Here is a 21,510-nt window from a genome sequence, read left to right on the forward strand (position 1 = left end):
CTCATTAGAGCCGTTCCCTCAGTTCCTCTTACTGGCATAAGCCTTTGTTAGTCATTACCGCCAAGTTTACATCTCCCTCCCTCTTAGGATTCAGTTTAAAGCCCTCCTGATGAATTTGTCCTTTCTGTGGCCAATCACATTGTTCCCAGTCCTTGTGAGGTGCAACCCATCACTTGCCAGCAGTCCATCTTCCAGGAAGTGTAGCCCGTGGTCCCAGAATCTAAATCTCTTATGTCGGCACCACCTTCGTAGCCAGTCATTCACCTGGAGTATTTTTCTTTCCCTTTCCACTCCTCTTCTAAGTACCAGAAGGATGGACAAGGAAACTATCTGGACCCCAAAGTCCTTGAGTTTCCTTCCCAGATCTTCAAAGTCTGGTGTGATTTCTTGGTAGTTCTGCTTGGCAGAATCATTCATTCCCATATGGATGAGAAGAAAAGGATACATGTCAGTAGACTTTATGAGCAATGGCAACCCTTCCGTCACATCTCTAATCCGTCTTCCTGGTAGACAGCACACCTGGAGAGTCCATGGATCTGGGTTTCAATCCCACGCAATAGGGAGTCTCCCATCACTGCTACTCTTCTTGTTGTTGTGGGGCTTTCACCAACCTGGTGCCTTCCAGATATTTTGGACTGCAACTCCCTTCAGCCCCAGCCAGCTGTATCTCACTTTGGTATCTACAGGTTACAAATATTTTGTATTAAACAAACAAATAAGTAAGCATGTCCCTGAGGAAGATATCGAAGTGTATATATAGAGCATAGTTAAACACCCTCCAACTTAGATGGGTTTAAACAAGGGCTTAGACAAATTAATAGAAAATAAAAGGTTGTTTTCAGCTAAGTCCTACTCGTGAGTAGACCTGATGAAGTGACTGAACCTAAGTTAGACATGTTAATTAACTTCAATGTGCCTACTCTGAGTAGGACTAACACTGAATACCACCCAAGGCTATCAATGGCTTACTAGCTACAATTGCTATGCTCTCCCTCCACTGTCAGAGGCTGTTGCTGGGAATCACAAGTAGAGAAAGTGCTTTCGCACTCAGGTCCAGCTTCCCATAGGCATCAGGTTGGTCACTTTGAGAACAGGATGCTGGCACAAATGGGCCATTGGTCTGATCCTGCCCCAGGGGGTCTTCTTATGTTCTTTGGAATAAATAGGTTATAATATCTTAGATGCATTGGTGCATCCCTGCTGCCTGACTCGAGAGGCAGCCTTTTTTGTTTTTCTTAAATGACTGAAGCAATCTGTCATGTTCACCTCTGAGTCACTTGCTTGAGTAAGCCGGTGTGAAACCTTTACTGGAGATGTCTCTTGGCCATAACCATTTAGGAAGCCTGCCTCTTCTGTTCCTCTCTTTGCTGCAAGTCACAGATAGTGAGAAGGAAACAAATGGAGTTTGACATTAATGTGGGAATGATGAGAATGTGGATCTAATAATGACTGAGTCATTAATTATGGCTAAGCAGAGGCATGCACCTGGTGGATCAGGCCAAGGTGTCACCTGGACCAGCATCTTGATCCAAACAGTGGCCAGCCAGGTGGCTCTGAGAAGCCCATAAGTAGTAGTAGTTGTAGTTGTTGTTGTTATTATTAATCATTATACTACCCTACAATAGGGCACTCAGGGCACCTACAATAAAATAGCACACATATATAATAAAATACATGATAAAAACACAAACTTTACAGTCAATTAAAATGCGTAAAATACAATTAAAATACATAAAATGCATTATGCTTACACATAAGTTTCCCAGTGGTTTCAAACAGCACCTGGTATTTAGAGGTATACTTCCTCTGAACATGGAAGCTCCATTTAGCCATTGATAGATGCACCCTCCATGAATTTCAGTCCAGGCCTGCAACAAAATAGAGGCTCCCTGCCTGAGTATTAAAGAAGGCGACATTCTATTTGAGAGAATGTTTCTTGTGCGATGGTTATAGCCCACAGCCTATCATTGCTGGGACTCTTTTTCCAGTGCAACTATCTTTTTAAAAAACGTGGAACTGCTTGGTACACTTCTGTAAACTGTTGTGCACGCTGACCTGGCATTTAGGGGCAGGTTTGGCACCATTTTGATACAGTGGTGAGAGAGGGAGAAAACATGCCTACCTGTCTGCGAACTATACGTGATTTTTTTTCATCTGTATTCCAGCCCTGCTGCAGAATGAGCATTTTGCCATTACAGGGAGGCCTTGGAGAGTGAGACATAGACACACCCGCCTTTGCTTTAATTAAATAGGCTAGCACCTCTTTAACCCGAAGACAAAAAGATTATTTGATCACGTACCTCTTTTCATAGGCTAAACATATTCAAAAGGAAATGAGGCTCTCTCCCAAAATTATGTACGATGATTAAGGAAGGGAGGATCTGCCCATTTTCTTTCCCCTCACTTTCTCATTTTCCAGACTTAAGTTCACTTCTACACATTTCTGCGTCAGTTTGCTTTATTTTTTTAAAGAAAACCTCATGAAAACTCATTATAATTTCTCCTAAAAACAAGCAGTTTTGCAAAGCAATTGCCTCTAATGGGTTTTTAAATTTTCACAAATACATGAATTTTATGCACATTTTACCCTAGTCTATCCATTTTCGTACACATTGTTTATCTGCAGAACTGCCTTGCAAAATTCAGAGAAGTACAAATTTCAGAAAGTGGTGTAGTTGTCCAGGGCCTCAGGGGGTGTTAGAATAATAGAATCATAGAATAGTAGAGTTGGAAGGGGCCTCTAAGGCCATCAAGTCCAACCCCCTGCTGAATGCAGGAATCCAAATCAAAGCATTCCTGACAGATGGCTGTCCAGCTGCCTCTTGAATGCCTCCCGTGTCGGGGAGCCCACTACCTCTCTAGGTAATTGATTCCATTGTCGTATGGCTCTAACAGGAGGTTTTTCCTGACCCCTTAGTTTTTTGGGAGCAGGATTCCAGCAGGGTCCCTAGGTCTACAGCATCCTCTGAATCTATCAACATGAAAGGGGAGTGTGTTAGCCACTGAGAAGAGTCTTCTAACATGCTTCCTTGTCCTTTCCTGCTGATTGGAGCCAATCAGAATGAAATGAGGCGAGTCAGACACTGAGAAGACTCTTCTCAGTAGCTAACACTCTCCCCTTTTGTGCTCATTGGCTTCTAGGGATGTCTGTTGTTGTGGAAGAAGGCATGAGCAAGGATCTCATTCTCAACCCAGCAGCAAAAGAAAAAAAGGGGGAGGGCGTGTGGCTGTGACTATCGTGAAGGGACCCTGCACTTTTGAATTTGCCACTCTTGGTTTCACTTCATGTATGGTTTGGCAATACACAAGCCTTCTGTGCTGTGCAGCTATGAGTCATGTTTTGTAATCTTCTGGTGCATCTGACATAGGCACTTTGGGAAATTTAAAAAGGCAGTTCTCAGCTGCCCACTCTGGCCACAGGTAGGCGAGCCACTGATGTAGGAGGGGCCCCACAGAGGACAATTTGCCAAGGCCCCCTCCTCAACCCTAGAGCTGGCCCAGGCGCCACATATTATTTCTAATTAGTGATTATTATCTGCTGGATTCAAGTGGAACGGATTCTGCAGCTGAAACTCTAGCAATTCTCACTAACAAATTTTAACTCAGATTCCCCAAAAGTCAAAAGAATAAATTAAAAAAATAAGGACCAAACAGAGGCAGTGATTTAGCAGTCACAGGGATCTGAAAATAGGAGCTGTCCCTGGTAAACAGCCTGTGTAAACATGATTAGGATCTAGTTGTAAAGGAGGTTTTAGACTGCGGCTGGTCTAAATAAACCCTGTTGCATAAATGAAGGCAAAGATCAGATGGGACTCAACTGTTATGAAATTGTTCACAGCTGAAAAGTTAATCATTGTATACATAAATTAGCAAGCCTGGGTTATTAACATCTAAGGCTGCAATACTATACATGGTTACTTAGAAATAAGTTCCACTGAACTCAGTGGGCCTTCATTTCTGTTCTTACTAGGCATGCAAGGGATTACACTCAAAGTTGTTTCTATATGATGAGACTCATTCTGGTAAATGGCGATAGAGCTAAAGTTGTAACACCAGGGTGTGTAAGGGGTAAATCTGGAGAAACCAATTTACACATTAATGTCTGTGACTTATTTTGAAATATTTTAGTTGTTCAGCTGTAAATATCTTCATTGCATTGTGATAGCTCTTAGACTTTACTTATCATGAGTGGCATCAAAGGTCAGTGAGAACGGAAATATTACACTACAACTTTTCTTCAGATAGAGGAAGAGCTTGTTTCCCATATGACTGCTGCAATATCCTTACACCACAGTGGGGACCAGAGTTTGTTGGTTTACAAATGTTATGACACAATATGTGCTATGCAACACATAAAAGCGTACAGTGGAATATGCATATGTATATATGTTATGACTGACATCCTAATCCTATGAATATTCACTAGACAGGAAAAGCAAATAACTGGGTGTTGGAACTAATTAAACCAGAACTGTCACTAGACGCTAAAATTGTGAAACTGAGGTTATCATACTTTGGACACACAATGAGAAGACATGATTCACTAGAAAAGACCGTAATGCTGGGAAAAACAGAAGGGAGTAGAAAAAGAGGAAGGCCAAACAAGAGATGGATTGATTCCATCAAGGAAGCCACAGACCTGAATTTACAAGATCTGATTTATAACAGATGCTCTTGGAGGTCACTGATTCATAGGGTCGCCATAAGTTGTAATCGACTTGAAGGCACGTAACAATAAAGGAAATAAGTTTCACTGTGGTCCCTGGAGTGGATTGTGGACAGAATGGCAGACCAGCAGCACAGTCCTATACAACATATTTATTCAGAAGCAGAGATGGAAGGATCTGTCAATTACAGTTCTTTCAGTTTTTCAGTTTCCCAATCGTAAATTTGGTTCTCAACATTTATGCAGCAATTTGAGATTTTTTTAAAATGAAAATTCTTCAGCATTTTAATGCAAATTTGCCCTAATAAACACATTTTGTATGTAGTTTTGAGTAATATACACATTTTTCTGAGCAATTTCTCTAATATAATGCATTTTAATGTTATTTTCACTTTTAAGCACACTTTCCTGTAATACGTGCATTTTTGAAAACACAGCTCGGCTGGAGAAGTGCATCACAAAATTAGGATGAGTGCAAATTCCAAAGGATGGCTGCGTTTCGGCTTTCATATTGTTACGGAAAGTGCAAATTTTATTAATTTGTTTTATACATAAGCTGAGTCAAATTTCTCCCCCATGTCTACTGGAAAGAAAACCCCATTGTGGTAATTGGGACTTACTAAGCCTAAAACCTTATGCACACCCTCTTAGGAGTAAGTCCCACTGAGTTTACTGGGATTTATTTCTCAGTCATCCTGCAAAAGATTATGCTATAAACCTGCAATCCTATGCAATTTACTAGGGTGTCAGTCTCACTGAAATAAGTGGGTCTTACTTCTGAGTAACTGTGCATAGGATAGGGTTATGTATGTACTTGAGGTTGTATTTTTACTCCCATGGGTGAATCCAACTAAGCCCTACTCAGAGGAGACCCATTGGGATTAATCGGAGTAATTTAAGTCCATTGATTCCAATGGCTCTCCTCTGAGCTGGATTCTTGGAGTCAAAATGTGACAGAATGCTTTTCTACACTTAATTTAACGGTGTGGTCCTCTTGTGTTAATAAAAGTATAATTGACCTGTTATATGTTATATGCCATGGGTTTAATATCTGTATAAAGCCATTTAAGCTACTGTCTATTACCACATCTTGTGGTAGCGAGTTCTTCTGTTTCTCATTTTCCCAATCTTAAGTTTGGTTCTGCACATTTACAGATCAGTTTGATAATTTTTTAGAAAACCCTTGAAAATTCATCAGCATTTTAGCGCAAATTTCTCCTAAATATATACATTATTGTATATACATAGTTTTGCAAGCAATTTTCTATAATATAATCCATTTTTGATGTTATTTCTCTAATATATGCGTTTTATGCAAACTTTCCTCTAGTATATGCACTTTTGTGCATAGTACTTGGCTGGAGAACTGTACCACAATTCAGAGAAGTGTAAATTTTGAAGGTTGGCTGTGTTTTAGTTCACATATTATTTGTGGAAGTGCAGATTAGGTAGGTTTGCGTTTAAGTGGAAACTGAAACAAATGTCTCCTTCATCCCTAAATTCCATATGATAATTAGACACTATATAAGAATGTGTAATTTTTATTTTTAGTTTTTGCCCAGAATCTTCCACTTATCAGTTTCTCTGAGTTACTTGGAGTCCCTTTACAAGTAGAAAAACCTTTCTCTACCCACATTCATAATTTTATAAACCTCAGTTGACGATGTGTCCCCTCAATCTCTTACTTTTCTAAACTAACCCCCCCCCCCACACACACACCCCATTTTCTAGTTTTGACAACCGGTGCCTGAAAGAAGCAGCTCCACAGATGCAAGTGCTTATTACACAACTGTTGATAAAACCTTATGCTGGGGGTCAGGAACCTGGCAAACTCAGAGGGGTGTGATACTTTTGCAATTCAGCAGCCAGTCACTGTATGTAGGTGTGGAGTGGGGGACAATTGAGGACACCCCTCTCCATCTCTCTCTCTCTCTAGCAAAACAACTTGTCGATCATAGACCTTTGCAAACAGAGCATATGCTTTTCATCCAGGGTAAAGTCTATGCAGCCATCTCTATCAGCTGTCTAAGTTACCTTTATGGGCCTTAACCTTAGGCTGGTGTGGAAGGACAGCAAGACTAACATTAGTCTAAACAATTAATCCTGAAAATGGAAATAGACTGCCTTCAAGTCGATTCTGACTTATGGGTGACACCATGAAAAGGGTTTTCATGGTAAGCAGTATTCAGAGGCAGTTTACCATTGCCTTCCTCTGAGGCTGAGAGGCAGTGACTGGCCCAAGGTCACGCAGTGAGCTTCATGGCTATGTGGGGATTCGAACCCTGGTCTCCCAGGTTTTAGTCCAACACCTTAACCACTACACCACTGCTGTCTAGAAATCCAACCACTTTCCCAGGACATTTTGTTTCCTGAGGAGAAAGGACAAGATGCCTCTCTCTATTCCAGGAGGGCCGGCAGCTGAATCTTACTGTTGCACTGACATCCTCCATAGTACCCAAGGAATGAAGGCTAAATGCCACCTCCATCATTTGCCACTTCACTTTGCCTAATGGTAGAACCAGCCCTGATTTCCTTAATTTTACATATGGTTGAACCAGAATGGCTGACTTCACCTCTGAACAAAGAGTAGTTTGCCAGAAATGGAGCATATTTATTTATTTATTTTAATAAATTTACATACTGCTTAATACCACTGTACCTCAGCAGTTTACAACAGGGATACAGCAAAAAAAAATCAATTAAAATGTACCATGAAATTAGTGGTGGGGGAAAAGTCACTTAAAATGCCTGTTGAAATAGAGCTGGAAGTTCAGAAGGTCTGCCTGATCTCACTGGGTAGGGGGTTCTTTAGGATGTGAATGAACGTGGCTTCTCGTGGCTCTGAGCCGTGCAGCTGAGCCATGGGGGACCATGAATAGTGGTTCCCCTGAAGATCTCAGTGATCAAGAAGGGATGTAAGGAATCAGGCAGTCCTGAAGGTATCCTGAACCCAAACCAATACGTGAACCAAAACACAGCTGTCCTTCAAAATTCGCACGTCTCCGAATTTTGCAATGCAGCTCTCTGACCACATAATGTTGACAAAAATGTGCATATTAGGGGAAAGTGTGCACGAAAGTGCATATATGAGTGAAAATAACAAACAAAAAGGCATTATATTAGGGGAAACTGCTTGCAAAAATGTGCGTTAGGGAATAATGCATACAAATTTGCAGTAAAACGCTGATGAAGACGAGCTGATGCAGAAATGTGGAGAAGTGACTTTCACAGGGTGGGAAAATGGATCTGAGAGAAACCAAAACGGACAGATTTGCCCGATCCTAACAGCCGCTGTTCCTGTTCTTATTCTTGCATGATTAATAGTGTTTATTATCTTGATGAAGATGATGATGATGATGGCTTTAAAAACATAGCCTCCCGTCGAACCGTCTGCATGCCTCAGGATGTCCTAAAGGTGTTTGTAGCAACCTGGGAAATCAGGATAAAGCAAGGCAAAGTCTGGCATGGCCCATGTCTTGCGAATCTTCCAGTTTCCCGGCTGCTCTCACCAAGGCTCCCAGCTGGTGTGCCTCCCCATCACTTCTCTCTCCTTCTCACCTCCCAGCTCCCTCAGATGGGCCCTGAGTCTTCCTTCCTGCTCCTGAAGCCCTGGATGCCCTGGCCAGGAATGCCTGGCTGATCCCAGCAGGCACGAAATGGGCCCAGCTCTGGCTTCCCTCCAGTCATTTCCCCTGCTTTTCTGAAGTGCCTCACCTTGTCGCTTTTCAGAGGAGCGGTGCCAGAGACCCAGCCAAGCTTGGGGGCAAACAGGATGAGCTGGTTCTGCTCCCAGAAGGTAAGAAGCAGCCAGGCTTCATCCAAAGAGAGAATCAACCACCTAGAGTTGCCATGGAGACGCAAGGTGCTTGGCTGTGTTCGGAGGGTGTGGTTTCCCATTGGCAGCAGGTTGAATAAGGAATGCTTGGGCAGACCTGTCAGGTGATGTTTGTCACCACAGACCCAGCCAGACAGCGGTGTGGCTCTTCTCTCTTAGCCTCCTCTCTTGATTAGATGCCACCTTTTGGAGAGTGTGCACCAGGGTGACCTAGGTATCAGTTAACACTGAGCGCAGTGCATGGGAAACCCCACCCATGGAGAGAGTGGGTGTCCTCCAACACTGATGGGCCTCGATTCATTTCCTATTTGCTGAGTGAGATTCACAGGGGCCTCAGACGTGTCACACACACCCTTGGGCTGTGCATCTTAAAAGCCCATAGCTCGGTAGTAGACTGCCTGTTTTGCATGCAGGAAGTAGCTAGGGCTGGGAGCGACCAGAGTCTGAAATCTGGAGAGCCACTTCCAGTTAGTGCAGGCAACACTAAGCCAGATGGACCAATGGTCTAACTCGATAAAAGGCAGCCTCCTATGTCCCTATAGTCAAAATCACTCATGAGGACTAGAATTATTTATTTATTTATTTATTTATTACATTTATACCCCGCCTTTCTTTTCATGACAGAAACCCAAGGCGGCTTCCATATGGTTCCCAGGCGGTCTCCCATCCAGGCACTGACCAGACCTGACCCTGCTTACCTTCAGCAGAGTGCTGGCCTCGCGTGCCTTCAGACCGCAGCCTGGAAATGCCTAGTTTACCCCTTAAATTCTGCTTTGCATGGCTAGAGGTAGCTATGGTGACTATGAGCATAAACAAAGCCATGGATTCCAGGCCTGTCTTAGCCTATACAGATAATGGTGCCTGTTTAAGCGTAGCATGCTTATCAGCGGCCAAAGCCAGGAAACAGGGTGTGCTTGTGAATGCGTGATGCCGGTTGTATCTGCTAGATCGTTAGAAGCACGTGGAGTGGTTATGGCTCAGATATGTCTTTGGCCCACACTGAACACCACTGGCCATGACTCAACAGCTGAGCAGCTGCACACTTGAACCCCAGCTCATCCTTCCCTCCATCGCCTCCCAGTGAGGCCAATCAGTCTGAGTCCAACTTCCCACTGGCCAGCTTTCCCAAGAGCTGCAGCTGAATGCTACATTCCGCCCCTCCCGACCCGATCTGACGCAGGCGAAGGTGTTCTATCTAATCTTGCCACTAGTCAAGCTGACATAGGAAGTTCCCTGTATAAGGTTAGAGCATTGGTCCATCCAGCTCAATATTGCCTACACTGACTGGCAGCAGCTCTCCAGGGTTTGGACCTGGGAACTTCTGCATGCCAAGCATGTGCACCACAACTCTTAGAAAATGGCAGAGCCATTCTGAGCCAGCCCCCTCTGCGAACAACTCTCTAGTAGACAGATGGAAATGGAAATGGACTGCCTTCAAGTCGACCCCGTCTTATGGTGACCCTATGAAGAGGGTGTTTGTGGTATGTGGTATTCAGAGGTTTACCATTGCCTCTGAGGCTAGTCCTCCCCAGCTGGCCAGGGCCTGCTCAGCTTGCCACAGCTGCACAAGCCAGCCCCTTCCTTGTCTGCAATTGTCAGCTGGGGGGCAACTGGGCTGCTTGGGACTCTGCAGCTTGCCCACGGCTGCACAGGTGGCAGGGCACGTAACCCCTGAGCCACTCGCTGTGGGGGTGATCTTTAGCTGGCCTTGACACCCAGGAGACACGAGCGGGGATTTGAACTCTCAGACTCTGGACTCCCAGCCAGGCTCTCCTCCCCACTGGGCTATACAAGCTGTTAGCAGACAGATAGATTTGGTTATTTAAGAGCAGCCTTTTCCATCCCTATCTGGAGATGCCAGGCATTGATTCTGCATGCAAGGCAAATCCTCTCTTATGAGCTACAGCCTCTCTCCCGCAGCTGGGCGGGGACTTTGATTTTGATTGGAACACTGGGTTGGGAGAAGTTTTCTTCTAATCAAAATGCTGCTCCCAGTAAGGAAATCAGCAATTTGTGTGGTGCATGCCTTCCCCCATCCCCCCCCCCATGTGCCAATAGCAGCTTGTAGGGAGGAGGTAAATAATCAAGAAAATGGCATGGGAAGGATTTAACACTCCCTCCCTTTAATAGCCTCCCCCACCCCCCAATTGCCTGCTTTAAAGGGAAGAAAAAAGTCAGATGATCCAATCCCCTGCATCACATCTGTTTTGTTTTGAGATATTGGAAGGAAATTGGGCACACATGTGTACAGTACATTTTTTAGTTCTACTTTGACCTCTGTCTGGGAGGCAGCAGAGCCCAAGGTTTGCACGGAGAGAGTTCTCAATTTAATCCCGGGCCTACGCAGTTAAAAAGTCCCAGGCCCATCACTCCCAAGAAAGAGGCGCTGCCAGCCAGAGGCCCCTGACAGAGCAGCTTCCAAGGCACCCCTTTCCAAAGGCGGGGAGGAAAGGCATCAGAAGAATTTAAGCTGGCACACCAGGGCAGCATTCAAGGCCAAGAGTGGGGAACATGTTTCAGCCTGAGGGCCATATTCCCTTCTGGGGGCCACATGCCAATAGCAGGTGGGGTCACCAGCAAAAATGGGCAGAGCAACAAATGCACATTTTACATTTGTTCAGTGTGCTAGTTTCTACATGCACACGCTCACACACCCCTCCCTTTATACTCCATCCAGGCAAGCAAAAGGCATGATCAGAGTTCAGAGCCAAGGGAAAACACTCTCAAAGCAGGTGCAAGGTAGGGCCAGTGTGGGGTGTGGCCCAGGGAAAGGTGGTGTGGCTGGGGAGGAAGGGTGGTGTGGGGAGAGTCCCAAGGGCCAGACAGAGTTGCTTGGAGGGCCAAACCCCACCCTGAGCTTCCCCGGTGTGGAGGGACAGTGTATTAGCACAGTAGCAGACTCCACCCCAGCCTATGCACATTTATTAGAATGTCTCCAAAGAGAACTGCAGACAGAAGGCTCTCTCCATCGCAATAAAAAACCCGCTGCTTCTCAAGGGTTGCCATTCATCCTCCGCACCTGCGCATCTCCCACAGATGTGCCGATGAAGGTGCCGAGGATGGAGGAAGGAACTTGCTGCCATGATGTCATCCAGCTTCCCACTCACGTGCATTCACTGAACATGTGCAGAACATTGTGCATTTCGAGCTTGAACTCCACCTTGGCTGCCGCAGCTGTTAATAAGGATAGGAAAGACTGAGGAACACAATGCACAGTCCTGCCTTGAAGATGGAGATATGAGAATGAAAGTCTGTGCACCCCGTTCAGGCCCACATTCTGCACTGCAAAGGTGAACCAGTTCATCCCCACAGCCATTTCAAATGGCCGCGGCACTGGCAGCAGCGTTAGAGGAGGGTAACTGTGCAAACTGCAATCCATTGCGATTTAACTCCCATGAGGAAAGGTTGTGTTTTCGTTCTCTATTTGTATGATTTCCATAGAATTTATTTTACAAAGCCTCTCATAAATGTAATATATACATATATCAATCAAAGTTGGCATGCATGTTTGGTACACATTGCATGCTTCATATTATTCTTTTGTTTTATTTCATTTTTCATTGCTTCCTATGAAACATCTCAAAGCGATTGAACAATTTAAAAAATCAAGAATAAAATATTCTAAAACAATCTCCTATATGAAAACAATTAAAAGCAAATAAAAAAGTTGTTTTGTTTTAATATATTTTAATGTTTGTTTTTTTGAAGTTTTATAACATTTTTAATGTTTTTGTTTGCAGCCCTGGGCTCCTACCGGGAGGAAGGGTGGGATATAAATTTGATAAATAATGATAATGATAATGATAATGATATGACATCAACCAATAAAAAAGCTTTGAAATTAATAAAAATAAATTTGACACAGATTTCTAGGATGAATAACGAGTGAAATATAATTTTCTAGGTTAGATTCTTTAGAAACAGTAGTAACACAGGAAAGAAGCAAAGTAAGAAGAACACCAACAAACATATGTAAATATAATTTTCCATCTTTGGATGTAGTCTTGATTGCAGGTGTTGCCACCACTCACCATATGCTCAGAGACACATGTTACCAAATCCTGCCAAGCTACAGTGAAGTGCATTGGACTGTGAAAGATCAACCCAAATTGTGTTTGCATTTTGACCAATTTGTAGGGCAGTACAATATCTCAGAGAGGAGGTCAGGTTTGCTGCTCCCCTGGTGCATTCACTATAGCTGCCCAATTTCCCTACTTTTTAAAGTTTGATAGAAATATCTGTGGGCTATAGGTACATTCTTAAACTGCAAGGTTTTTTTTTTGCCTATTAGTAAATTTCTCTGCTTTTTAATCCAGGAGGTAATATGCTGTGCAAGTTTGCTGAGGATGGATTTATCATTTACATGCTTATTGAGTTCAGTGGGATTTATTCTCATGCAATCATGCTTAGGATAGGTGAAATTGACCACAGGGGAGGGGAGTAGAAGGGAGGGAAGAGGAAGGGCTGAGGGGAGAGCAAGGAGAAGGGGGAGGAGAGAGGGCAGAGAGGAAGAGTGGGCATGGGAGTGGGTGGGACAGAGAGGGGGAGGGTAGGAGGAGGGCAGATTTAATCATTGCATGCTTATTGAGTTCCATGGGATTTACTCCCATGCAATCATGCTTAGGATAGGTGAAACAGACCTGGGGGAGGGGCAGGAAGGGGAGGGAGAAGGAAGAGGGAGCGGAGAGGGGGAAGAGTGGGGGGAGATTGAGTGGGTGGGCATTGAGCAGAGGGGAAGCCCCTTTCCTTTCCAAAAGGAAAACATTGCTAGTAGTATCATTATTTTTCAGGGTTTTCCCCACCTTTTTTATTGGTTTGTTTGTTTGTTCATTACATTTATATACTGCCCCATAGCCAAAGCTCTCTGGGCAGTTTACAAAAATTAAAAACATTGAACATTAAAACAAATATACAATTTTAAAACCATACAAAGTTTAAAACCATGAAGCATGGATAAACAAGTTAAAAGACCTGGGGTCAGAGCTCAGCACATGTTGTTAGAATGCCTGGGAGAAAAGGAAAGTCATGATCTGGCACCAAAAAGATAACAATGTTGGCACAAGGTGAACTTCATTGGGGAGATCATTCCATAATTTGGGGGCCACCACTGAGAAGGCCCTCTCCCTTGTTGCCATCCTCCGAGCTTCCCTTGGAGTAGATACCCAGAGAAGGACCTTTGATGTTGAGCGTAGTGTAGTTATTCTATAGCAGGCACATATAGTCTCCCACTCAAATTTGAACCAAAGCTGTCCCTGGCCACATCCACACCAGACTGTTATTTCACTTTGGACAGTCATGGCTTCTCCCAAAGAATCCTGGGAAGTATAGTTGGTGAAAGGTGCTGAGAGTTGTTAGGAGACTCCCTGTTCCCTTCACAGAACTTCAGTCAGAGCGGCTGACTGTTTAACCACTCTGGCCACTGGAGCTCTGTCAGAGGAATAGGAGTCTCCTCTCAGCACCCTTCACAAGCTACACTTCTCAGGATTCTTTGGGGGAAGCCATGACTTTTTAAAGTGGAAAAAATGTCTGGTGTGAGTTTGGTCCCCTGATTAGCCAAGCCAATCTGCTGTGAGTCTGGCTTTTAGAACACTGAGAGTTGGTTCTTACTGAGCATGCCCGGCACTATCATAGACTTCAATGCTAAATTTCTTAAATTAATTAAAAATCAGCCGTGCATTTTTAAAAAACGTTTGAACTGCAGAAGATGGAGGTCAGAGTATGGGGCAAGGTCAGTAATAGGATTACAGGTACTTTGTGTACATGGCTGATTTTTTCATTAATTTCAGCAGATTATGAGACCACTGACAGAAAAAAGTCCAACAGGGGTCTGGATTTTTTTCTTCTTGTTTTAGACTTTGAACTCTCGATTCTCTCTGACTGTTGTGTGTATTGCCATGAAAACCTAGAGGGTTGGTTAAGCAAGCATTTCTGAGTTCAGGATTATATGTTTTGTAATGTTTTGTTTTGAAATGAGTTTATAGGAAGCAGCAGAATGGGATGGGGGGTGTTTTCAATTTAACACTGCGGAATGCAAAAAATCCATGCTGGCTATAGTATACAGCCACTCTTGTGGCTGTATAATACTTCTATCATGACCCCTCCTTACTTGCCTTTTCTGTAAACTAAAAAGCTTTAAATGTTGCAACTGTTGCAACCTTCGGTTGCGACTGGAGGCTCTGGGGTAGGTCAATTTTTTTAAAAAAAACAACCCACACAATTTCCTAACCCCAAGCAGGGCTGAATTCTGTTCCTGATGCAGACTATCTTTGCTTATTAATGAATGACTAGCGCCATATGGTGTGTTATTTAATAAAGCTGGAAATCAAGAAACAAAGCAGTTGGCAATTCTTTATTACTACACAAGGGAGTGAGAAGCCTTCCCAGAAGTGAAAAACTAACAACATGACATTGTTGAAGATAGAGACCGGCGAATCTGTCAGTTTTGGTGTCTGAAAGTTTCTCATTTTCAATTCTCAGGTTCAGTTCTCCAAATTTCCACACCAGTTTCTGTATTTTTTTTTTAAAAAAAACAGTTGTCCTGATTCATCAGCACTTAGTGTAAATGTCTCCTAATGTACATATTTTTGTATGCAATTTTGCCGAGTACACACATGTTTTGCATAGTAATTTTCCCTAACAGAATGCATCTTGTATATTATTTTTGGCAATACATGCATTTATATGCACTCTTTACCCTAGCAGATGCTTTTCCGTGCACATTATCTGGCTGAAGAACTGCACAGTAAAATCTGGAGGAGTGTGACTTTCGAAGGGTGCCTGTGTTTCGATTTGCTTGCATTATTTCAGAAGGTGTGAATTAGATGAGTTCACCTTTAGATACAAACTGAATCAGATTTGCCCTCCTCCCTAGTTGTGGGTGGGGGACTCCCTGCCCCCCTCCCGCGCCCATGTCTTGTCTCTTGACACCCTCTGGAATAGCTACATTCAGCTCATGGAGGGGGCAGAACTCCTCAAGTCCAAAACCAAGGCACAGAAAAGGACAAGGGCAGCCTCCTCTCCTTCAGAAACCTGTCTGCATTCTGGTGCCGTTTGGCTCTCTGGTCTGGGGAAACAAATAATCGCTTGGTTCTGCGGCTCAGGTCCTGATTTCCTGGGACGTTCTTTGCTAGTCAGGAAGATACAATCAGCTTCCTTGATGGGAAGCAGCATGTGAGGCTCTGAATGGAATGCCAGGACAAGTGGTCCCTGTCACAGTTTCAGAGGCCAAGGGTCACGTCACTCTAGAGGCGACACAGGGGGAAGCACCTCTCTTGCCAAATCACCTGGCTTCTCTCACCGGCTCACAGTGAACCCTTGACCAGCCATTCTCCCCCTGCTTTCAAATATGTTTTCTCTTATTTGGAATACTCTGGACTCCTGAGTCTCGAGGAGAGATTTGTTCAGGGGTGTAGTCGTCTAGGGTCTCGGGGGGTCTTAGACCCCTTACTTTTTCGTTAGCAGGGTCCCAGTCACTTCCCTATGTTTCCAACATCCTGTGAGCCAATGAGCATGAAAGGGGAGTGTGTTGGCCACTGAGAAGAGTCTTCTAACATGCTTCCTTTTCCTTTCTTGCTGACTAGAGCCAGAATGAAAGCAGGAGAGTCAGCCACTGAGAGGACTCTTCTCAGTAGCCAACACTCTCCTCTTTCGTGCTTATTGGTTCCTAGGGACACATCTATTGTTGTGGGAGAAGGCATTAACCCAACCCAACAGCAAAAAGGGGGGAGCGGTTCTGGCTGTGACTCTCATGAAGGGACCCTGCACTTCAGAATTTGCCACTACGTTATTGGGTTTATTTATATTTTCCCCTCATTATCTCCCATTGGCTCTGTTGGCATAGATGGAGGGTGTGCTGGCAAATGGGCATTAGTTTTTCCAGTCTGGGTCTGTGTGCTGTGATGATCGTATGTACATTCCCAGACCCAGGCCGTCCGCAGATTGAAATGTAAGAGTGAAGAACAAGGGGGCAGTTGTATGTTATTTATTTATTATTTATTTATTACATTTGTATACCGCCCCATAGCTGAAGCTCTCTGGGCAGTTTACAACAATTAAAAACATTAAAAACAAATATACAAATTTAAAAACATGTATTTAAAAGCCAATTATTGTTCTCTCTTTGCCCCCTCCCTCTCAGGTTTGCATCTCCTGGAATTAAAAGTTGGAGTCAGGGGGCTCACTCCAGCATTGAGAATATTGGATAAAATAAAAGGAGATTCTTTTTTAGGATTACGGATTTGGTTTATCAAGGTGGGATAACTTCCTATACTGTCATTCAAGGTTAATTCCTTTGAAGAAATCCCCCTTTGTTTGAGTCCTTCCACATTAAATCTTGCGTACAGGACTACTTTTTATGAAATCAGCAAATAAGAGGAAGGTCCAAAATTGAACAACTATGAAGACCAAGGAAAACACGCCAGCAAAAATATATTAGCTGCTTAATAAATATGATACAGAATCAGAGCAAATAAAAGACTGTGGATTCACAATATCGGAGAAAATATACCATTGGGAATATATACCAGAGGAAATTGTTTCAAGATTATGAGAGGGTGATATATTACCCAGTTCAGTTATAAAATAATCAATAATACACTTTACTAGAATGTGGACATTGGATAACATAGCATCTATTCAACAATGGATGGAGAAACTTTGGGATTTTGCTGCTATCATCAAATTGGCACATTATTTTAGACTTAGGGCACAATCCAACTGGTAATTACATTGGGCTGAGGAGAGTTGGATATGGCGGATCTCTGGCTGAGCCAGCTGAGTCCCAGCTCAGCTGGATTACACTGGCGCAAGGCCCGCCTGCCGGCTCAGCCATGGCTCAGCCAACCCAACCAGGCTCAGCTGAACACTTGCTAGATACGTCCAGCCTAGCTTAAGGGAAGCCAGTGGAAGCTAGTGCAAGACCCACAAAAGGGGCATTCTGAAGGCAAGTTGGGGGAGGAGCAAGGGGAGGAAAAGGGCGGTCTAAGGAAATAAGTACAATGGGAGTCAATGGGGAGGGATGATCCGCATAGATCAGGATCAGGCTCACCTGCCAGACCCACCTGCACCTCTCTGAAAGAGCATGCTGGATCTGGAGGAACTCCTGGCCAGTCATCCAGCAGCTGCAACAGGATTTAAACTGAGCATGTCCTAGCCTCACCTCACTTCACTCCTTGGCACACACAGCATGGCATGCTACTGGCTAAGCTCTTTGCACTTGGGAGAAGGGCCCAGGGCACCCAGGGGAAGGGTACTATGCACTCGGGGAACACGCTCCACCAATGCCGCACACTTTGAGCACGCCTCCCACAAAGTCCACACCTCCTCAGAAAGGGGGGACAAGGACAGCCTTCCTGCTAACACCCCTCTCTGATGCTTCCCCCTCCAACAGGGATCCAGCAGATCAGTGCAAGAGAGCTTCATCAGCAAACACACACAAGGGAAGCCAGCAGTGGAGCCTGGAAACAAGGTCAATCTGGGAAGGGCCCATTCCCACCCCTGGGGCAAGGCCACACAACCCCCCATCTCCCACCAGGGAGGGCCGGGAGAAGCCTTGGATATCCCACCCACCCTCTGTGGAGGCCAATCCAACCCTCCCAACAGCCCTGCAGCTCCCAGCACAGGAGATGGTGATGTTGCAGCTGTCAGGACCAGCCGGTGGTCCTCCAATGGGGCATCCTGGAGATACAGACTTGTCCCTTAATTCTCTGGTCACTGGTTAGAAAGCCCCCCCCCGCAACACCCCATCCCAGTTGGGTTTTCTGTGGTCCTTCAGCAAACTGCACCCTAAGAAATAAAGCCTCAATATTCAAACCAAGGCTGAAGAAACTTATTGGAACACCTCCTGGTTAATTTTAGGTGTGTTTGTAGGGAATTAATTTGATTCAGTGTTGGCCATGTGTTCCACATTTTATAATTTTACTATTTTATTATGTTTTAATGATGCTATTGTAGTTCGTCAGAATTTTTTGTAATGAGTTGGCGGTTTATAAACAGTCTTATAAATAAAATAAATACAAATGTGCCTCTTTTACAATGAATGCCTGGGGCTTACTTTAATCCCAGTGTTATAATGTGCTTGGTCTTTGATTGCTTCTCAAGTATTATGTCTTATTTTGGTTGCAATTTATGTCATTATAAACAACAGTTTATAATTGTCTTAATAAATGCATTAATTAACATTTCATCCCTCCCCCCATATGTGTTTTATCCATGAGTGACAGGGTGGGAGGGGGCCACCAGACACCCAGAGGCATAACTCAAAAGTGGCTGGCACCATCTGCCTCAAGGAAAAAAACTATATCATACAGTCCACAGAAAAGAGACTTTTTCTAGGAATTGACCTTGCTTGAGCTTCAGTAAACAGGGCAAGAAGATTGTCTGAGGGCAGATAAATAGCTGTGAATGAAAGGGTTAACCCTCCTCCCCCTCCAGTTCTGAAACCATCCAAAATTGCTTTATACGACAAATGTCGTTTTACTGTCATTTTAAAAATGGCTTTTGCTATTTGAAGTGGCTGCTTTAAGAACTAGGTTTGTATTTTTTATGTACGTGTGCCACTTTTGGAGCCAACAAGCAGGCTATAATTTTTTTAAAAATGCATGCATACATTATTATTATTGGATTAATTCATTAATAGCCTTTCACAAACATCTGAAGGGAATTTACAATCATACAATTAAAATCAACTAAAAATAGGTTTCAAAACAATGCAAATAAAATACATATATAAGCACATAAAAGTCCTGTTGTCCGGATCTCCATATGGGTAAAAGCAATAGTTTGAAAGTGAGAAGCATAGTTTCATTGTTTTCAGATTAGGCACACATTTTTTTTAAATAACTGGCGCTTCCCCCTCTGTGTGTGAAAAGGGGGTGGGAAATACGTCTTTTAAGATGGTGCTTGCCAGTTGCAGTATTTAGAGGAACGTGTTAAAATGAATCACATAACAAAATCAGATGCACCTTTTCAGTTGATTAATATATTTTAATCAATTAGCCTAACCAGTTAATCAATTAAAGATTTCAACCCTTGTGACTTGTGCAGATCAGCCTCCTGGCAGAGGTGCAGAAGCTAGTCATTTCGTCGGCAACTCAGATTCAGCCCTAGTTTATCCCAGCGTTCCTATGTCAGGAGTCCCAGATGGGACCACCCTTGAAGGCTTTTCACCCATAATTCAAGCACCCCCAGTTTCCTCAAACTGAAAAAAATGGGGCAAAAGGGGATGAACAAAGCTGTTTATTTTATTTTGATTTCTCTTGATATTTATATCCTGCCTCCCTACAATCAATTGTTCTGAAGGCAGCTTGCAAAATTAAAGAATAAATAAAAACTAACAAACACCTTAAATTGCAATCCTAACCATTTGCATACGGGACCTTAAAAGAGAGGGCAGACTCTTGCTGAAAAGGAGCCCAATTGCACAGGAGAAAGCAGAGCAGAACTTGCCCCCTCCTCCCCACCTCCCCCTTCCTTTCGGGAGAGCTATTCTGAGCCCCTAATACAGGCTTGCTTTGCATGTCAGTTATGCTATTTCTGATTGTATTTATTTTTATTTTTCTTCCGGTGACCAGAACCCCATCACAAGCTCTCGGCTCATTCCTTTCCACTTCCTCTCACTTTCTAGCCTTAACGTTTTCCTCCTCATGCAGCTGTCTCTGCTGCTCTGCAAAAATTCTTGGGTGATGATTTTTTGAGATTATTTTCCAGTGGTTTTGGGGTTTTGGGGGTGGGTGTCAAAGTAATAGGGGACACCAGGGGCCTGAGCTGTGCTGATAAAAGTAGAGGGAATGAAGGAGGATAGCAACAGGGGGAAGATCCTTCCTCAGCGAATCACACCTGTTTCATAGCTAGCATTAAGGATAACAAACCACTGACCCACTGCTTAAGCTCAGCTCCTCTAAGCACACAGCCCCCAGAGGTGCCACTGGGGGGGTGGGGTCTGGTGTGGTCCATCAGCCTAGATCCAAGTAGTCCAAATGGATAAATGCCCGGTCACCAGGCTTTGGAGAATGTATTTTATAGAGCCTTGTTTACTGAACAGCATGTTTGGGGGCCTGAACTGTCAGTGAATAACCAGGAAAGAGATCTTGGGGTTGTGGTGAATGATGATGGCTCAACTATGCCGCCCTGGGCTACTGCTAGGAGAAAGGACAGGATATTAATCAAATAATAAATAAAAAAGCTTTTCATGTTTGAAAGAAGAATGGGGCTGACCTGCTGCCAAGACAGTTATCAAACAAAAATATTCAGGCAAGCCATAAAAAAGTTGCAGGTTGGCCCACCATTTTTTCACTTTCGTCAAATTGAGACCTATTTGAGTAAGATAGCAAAAGGATTTGAACTGAACAGTGAAAAGACTGAATATATATATATTCAACTTTAAAAACATTTTTAAAAAGCTTTGAAGAGTTAAAAAAGGTTTAAAAATCTTGTTTTAAAAAGGTTTAAAAGCATATTAAAAAGCATATGAGAGAGAAAGAGAGAGAGAGAGAGGAATGAAGAAAAATATTTTCAAAATTCTATTTTAGGGTATCAAAACAGTATTAATAAGGAAAACTTCATTACAGAAAAAAATGGAGCAAAGATACCCAAAATATAATTACAGATCAAGCATGGTATTTTTTTCAATTAACAAAAGGGCAGTTTTCATGGGATTGTCTTCAACTAAGTCCTACACTTTGAAACTAAAATTTACCCAGCCCATTGAACCTAAGTTAGGCTGCAATCCATTACATGACTACTCAGAAGTAAGCTCCATTGGGTTCAACAGGACTTACTTACACGTAAGTGTGTACAGGATTGCAGCTTTTGTCATGTATATTAACTTCAATATGTCTACTCTGAGTAGGACTAGCATTGAATCCCACCCGTGGTATCTACCAGTTAAAAAAAACTGTGTTAAGATGACAGGGTGATGGCACTGGACTCTGTGAAAAGCAAAATGGTTACTAAAGTGGGAGATGGTAATTGCTGGAAAGAAAGAGAGGAAAGCAATTGTTACCATCTGTTG

Source organism: Rhineura floridana, chromosome 7 (genome assembly GCF_030035675.1).
Source record: "Rhineura floridana isolate rRhiFlo1 chromosome 7, rRhiFlo1.hap2, whole genome shotgun sequence".
In the NCBI taxonomy this organism is placed as follows: Eukaryota; Metazoa; Chordata; class Lepidosauria; order Squamata; family Rhineuridae; genus Rhineura; species Rhineura floridana.